The following is a 6,000-nucleotide window of genomic DNA, read 5'->3' as shown; positions in this document are numbered from 1 at the left end:
CATAACTTTTTAAAAAATACTTTCCTGGCCTGAAGAGATGGCTCAGAGGTTAAGAGCACTGCCTGCTCTTCCAGAGGTTCTGAGTTCAATTCCCAGCAACCACATGGTGGCTCACAATCATCTATAATGGGATCTGGTGCCCTCTTCTGGCTTGCAGGTGTGCATGCAAGCAGAACACTGTACACATAGTAAATAAATAAATCTTTAAATAAATAAATAAATAAATAAATAAATAAGTACTTTCCTAAGTAACCAAAAGCTTGATAAAGTCAGCAGAAAATATCATAATAAAACATAAAATCTTGATAATTTTATAATACACGAATTAGATATGAAAATATCCAATCTTGTAACATTATTTACAACAAAATGCATTTATCCCAATAGCACAATTAGCCCACCATTTCATGTATATACAGCCATAATAAAAACCTTAAGCCTCTTGTTTGCATATTAGGAATATTACTGAACAAAACCATGGCAATAATCCAATAGCATTATTTAGGGTTATTTTGATCAACATAAAGTATTTTTGTGTCTTCTATTTTTCAGATACCCTTAACTATTAAAAGTTAATGAAGTTCCATTTCTTTCTAAAATATGATTTGATGGAAATTTCATATCAAAATCTATCTAGCAAATTAAAAAATATATAACAATAAAGCTTTTATCTTATGATTCAATGAATTATGTTTTACATAAACAAACTTTAGTTTTTAATAAAATACATACTTCATAAAAATCAGATATCTCTTAATCCTGTAACAAGATTTTTTTAATCAGCCCCAGTTTCCAGAATTACCAGTTAAAAGTGCTGGAGTCAAAACATTCCACCAGGAAGGAAGCTCAAAACCAATAATTCAATTAGTTATATTTTATTGTTAGGCCCGACTGGGATTTAAAAAAAAAAAAAAAGAAGTCCTGTATAACCAGTTTTTTTTTTCTTCAGCCCCAAATTCTGCATTAACTTAAATTCTTGCATGCCAGCTAACAGCTTTATAAAAGAAATAAATGTCAGGGGCAATAACTTACAGATTAATGTAGTCCAAGAAACTCATCCAAAGACATTTACATTCACATACACAGACCACAACACAGACAGACAGATAAACAAACCCATTGTGGTAGTTTGAAAGAAAATGGCCTCCATAGGCCCATAGGGTGTGGCTCTATTAGGAGGTGTGGCCTTGTTGTGTCAGGGTTTGAGGTCTCAGATGCTCAAGCTAGGCCTAGTGGAGCAGTCTCTTCCTCCTGTCTTTGGATAAAGATGTAGAACTTTCAGCTCCTTTTCCAGCACCATGTCTGCCTGCATGTCCCATGCCTCCTGCCATGACCATATGGGACTAAACCTCTGAACTGTAAGCCATCCCTAATTAAACATTTTCCTTTATAAGAGTTGCCATGGTCGTGGTGTCTTTTCACAGCAATAGAAACCCTAACTAAGACACACACACACACACACACACACACACACACACACACACACACACCTTTAAATTAAGCAGGCCAATAATAATTTAGTTCATGATAAGTTCTCAAAAAAAGGAACAATGAGGTGGCCAGAGGTTTGTTATTCAGTTATGTTCAGTATCTTTCATGGGGTCTAAGTTTTTTCCTCATGTTGTTTTAGAAACCATATAAATTTACAAAAGACTAGGCAAGGGCCTGGAGAGATGACTCAGCAGCTAAGAGCACTGGCTGCTCTTCCAGAAAACCTGGATTCAACTTCCAGCACCCACATGGTGGTTCACAACCATCTGAGACTCCAGTCCCAGAGGATACAATGCCCTCTTCTGGTCTTTGTATGCACCAGGCAAAAGATTCATACACATAAAAACAAAGTAAAATAAATATAAGTAAAATAAAATCTCAAAAATGACTTTTTAAAAGATCAATCTAGCCAAAAGTGACTAGCTTCCTGATCAGTGAGAGAGTATTTCAAGACAGTTTGATAGGAGCCACCCAATGTCCTGCTCTGGCCTCCATGTATAAGACACACACACACACACACACACACACACACACACACACACACACACATACACACACACACACACACATACACACACAAATGAATCTGTGGAATAAAATGACTCCAACTGCTGTGTGGTACTGTTCAATTTTTACTCTCCACCCAAGGTCAACTTACTGGAAATGGCTGACACTAAAAATATGCCTCTGCTCTTGACCATGGCTCACCAAAATTGTTACCAGAGTTGTCAGGCTCACAGCCTGGACTCTAGCTCAGCCACCCATCTGCAATAGGCCAATTAAAAACCAATAGTGACAAGCAGAAAAGGCATATTTCTTGTCCAGCCTTGACAGGAGGGTTTGTGCCTAGTCTTACTGTAACTTGTTATGCCATGTTCCGTTGATATCCCCAGGATATAAAAGGGTTTACTGTGTGACTCACTGTGTCACACTACAACTTTCATGACAAGAATGATTTTTCTTTTTTCTCTCTCTCTTAAATTTTATTTTATTTTATTTTGTGGGTGGAGGTTGCAAGAGCAGAGAGAAGATATGAAGGGACAGGGAAATGAATGGGCTGGAGATGCATGATGTGAACAAAGACTAAATAAAAAAGTTAAAAAATGGCCACTTTGTAAAAAGAAACAATTTAGTCAGGGATACCCCCACAAACCTGCAAGTCCATCTTTGGGGTCTTGATATGAGGTTTAGGTTTAAAAAGAGGTCAAAAGGTATATAATTAAGCAGTGTGGTCAAGGTGTAGTTCTGCCCATCATCATCTCTCCTTGAAGGTAGTCTGACAATTTTGCATGATCTCTTTTTCCAGGAGATTATCTCATCTCTGCCTGACACCAGGGACCCAGGCTTTTCCTTCCCCCAGCATGAAACTCTTGGGGAATTCAAAGGCATTGGAGTCTATTGTTTCATAGTGTGACATATAAAGGGAGGGTTGGATTATCTCTTTAGAATATCCTCATTCCCTCGAGGATGGTTACTGATCCATCCAAATGTGGGCAGCACCATCCCATGGGCTAGTGTTCCAGAGTAAACAAATAGAGGAAAAGGAGAAAAAGAGCTGTGATAGTTGGAAGGAGAAATGTTCCCCCACAATCTTGGGCATAAATCCGCCTCCTTGTTTATCTGTGTGTAATAAGCCTGCCTCTGTGTTCAGCTGTATACCTCTCTGTTCAGCTCTACATAATAAACACACTGAGCTTCCACTGTGCTGCAGTTTCTCCCAGCCCAGGGAGAGATTGTCCAATCCCAGCTTTCTGTCTGTGTATCTGTTGTGTCTGTCTTTTTCTTCATTCACTCACTGCCCCAGTCAGTCTGTCCCTGAAGCCATGCTAGACACTTCAACTTGTCACAATAGAAAATTCTTGACTCTCCTTCATATCCTCCAATTCCAATTCCCCAGTCTCATCCCCAGCCCTATAACAGACAACATGCAAGGACCTGTCCTCCTTCTCTGATGCCACTTCCGGGGGACTCTGCCAAACTTCATGGCAGACCCAGTTTTCCTTCCTGCAGACACTTTTAGCACCTCCCCTCTTCTAGCCTATCCCCATTCCTTTGTGTCAGCCCCCAATAGCTAAAAATATATTCTAGACTGAACCTCTGGTGTCCAAAAGTGACAGAGACTCAGAAGAATTCCCTACAGTCGCCACACACTCCTAAGATCCAGAGAGGGCAACCGTAATCAAGGAACAGAATACCCAACCAACAAACATAAGACCAGCTATCAGTACCTAAAACCACAATCATCCCAAACCCAGGTGCCTAGACATCAATGCAAAAACACAATCAATGATGGCCAAGACAATATGACTCTAGCAGAACCCAGCAACACTACTATGGTAGGCCCTGAGAAATGTAATATATCTGAAGCACAAAACAAGGATTTCAAAATAGCTATTATAAATATGTTCAAAGACCTTAAAGAAGAAATGAACAAATTCATTAATGAAATCTATGAGAATACAAATAGTGTAATGAAACTAAGAAAACAGTTCAAGACATGAAAGGAGAAATAGAAGCACTAAAGAAACCCAAACTGAGGTAAAACTGGAAATAAAAAATTTAGTTAAAAAAAAACTCAGAGGTAAGCATCACAAACAGAGTACATGATATGGAAAGGAAAATTACAGACACTGAAGACAAGCTAGAAGAAATGGAAATCTCCACAAGAAAATGTGAAAGCTAAAAAATATCAGGCACAAAACATCCAGGAAATCTGGGACACTAAGAATAATAGCAATAGATGAAGAAAAGGAGGAGGGAAAAGACCTGTGCCAGGCCAAGGACACAGAAAATATTTTCAACAACATAATAGAAGAAAATTTCTCTACCCTAAGGAAGGAGTTGCCTATCAAGGTACAAGAAGCATACAGAAAACAAAATAGACTGAACCACAATAGATGGAGAAAGAAAAAAATCACAATAAAACCAAATTTAAGCAGTATCTATCTACACATCCAGCTCAACAGATGCACTACAAGGAACACTTTAGCATGGAGCAGTTCACTATGCCCAAGAAAACACAAGGAATAAATAATCTCAGACCAGCAAATCAAAAGAGGGGAAACACACACGTACACCTCACAGCAACAAAACAACAGGAATTAACAAACACTTCTCATTGATATCTCTAATATCAGTTATCTCAACATCTCTTATCCTCAATAAAAAGATACAGACTAACAGAATGAATACAAAAATAGGATCCATTCCTTCTATTGCATCCAAGAAACACACTTTACCATCAAGGATAGATAGATATCACCTCAGGATAAAAGGATGGAAAAAGATATTCCAAATAAATGGACCTGAGATGCAATCTGGTGTAGCTATTTTAATATGTAACAAAACAACAGATCACACCAAAACTAATCAGAAGAGATGGGGAAGGACACTATATAACTCAGCAAAGGAAAAATTCATCAAGAGGACATTGTGATTCTTAACATCTATGGACCAAACAAAAGGGTAACCAAGTTCATAAAAAAAATACTGCTACAGCTAAAATCACATCTTGACCTTCATACACTGATTATGGGAGACTTCAGTACCTGACTCTCGCCAAAACACAGGTCATCCAGACAAAACATCAACAGAGCAATGCTGCAGCTAACAGACAAATCAAATGGACCTAACAGATATTTACAGAACATTTCACCCACACACAAAAGAATGTATCTTCTACTTAGCACTATATGGAACTTTCACCAAAATTGGTCACATATGTGGACACAAAGGAAGTCTCAACATGTATAAGAAAATTGAAATAACACCCTGAATCCTATCTGACCACCATGGACTAAAGCTGGATATCAACAACAGAAACAACAGAAAGCTTCAAACTTATGGGAACTGGACAACTCAATACTGAATGAAAAATGAATCAAGACAGACATTAAATACTTTCTGTAATTGAATGAAATTAATACACAATGTACCCAAACTTATGGGACACAATGAAAGCAGTCCTAAGAGGCAAAATAGCACTAAGTGCCTACATTTAAAAAATGGTGGGAGTTCATACTAGTAACTTAACAACACACTTGAAAGCTCTAGAACAAAAAGAATCAAGCACACCCAAAAGGAGTAGGCAGCAAGAAATAATCAAACAGGACTGAAATCAATAATACAGAAACAAAAAAATTACAAAGAATAAAACAATTAGTTAGTTCTTTGAGAAAATCAGTAAGATAGACAAACCTTTATCAAAATTAACTAAAAGGCAGAAAGAAAAGATACAAATTAGCAAAATTAAAAATGAAAAGAAGAACATAACAACAATATGAGGAAATCCAAATCATAAGGACATATTTTAAAAAGTACAGGTGTACTCCACCAAGTTGGAAAAATCTAAAAGAAATGGATCATCATCATCATCATCATCATCATCATCATCCCTTCTTCTTTCTTCATTCTCCTTCTCCTTCTACTTCTTCTTCTGTTTTTCAATACAGGGTTTCTCTGTGAGGCCCTGACTGTCCAGCAACTCACTCTGTAGACCAGGCTGGTCTC

The sequence above is a fragment of the Peromyscus eremicus genome, chromosome X (assembly GCF_949786415.1).
Source record: "Peromyscus eremicus chromosome X, PerEre_H2_v1, whole genome shotgun sequence".
Classification (NCBI taxonomy): Eukaryota; Metazoa; Chordata; class Mammalia; order Rodentia; family Cricetidae; genus Peromyscus; species Peromyscus eremicus.
Note: the sequence above shows the minus strand (reverse complement) of the source record.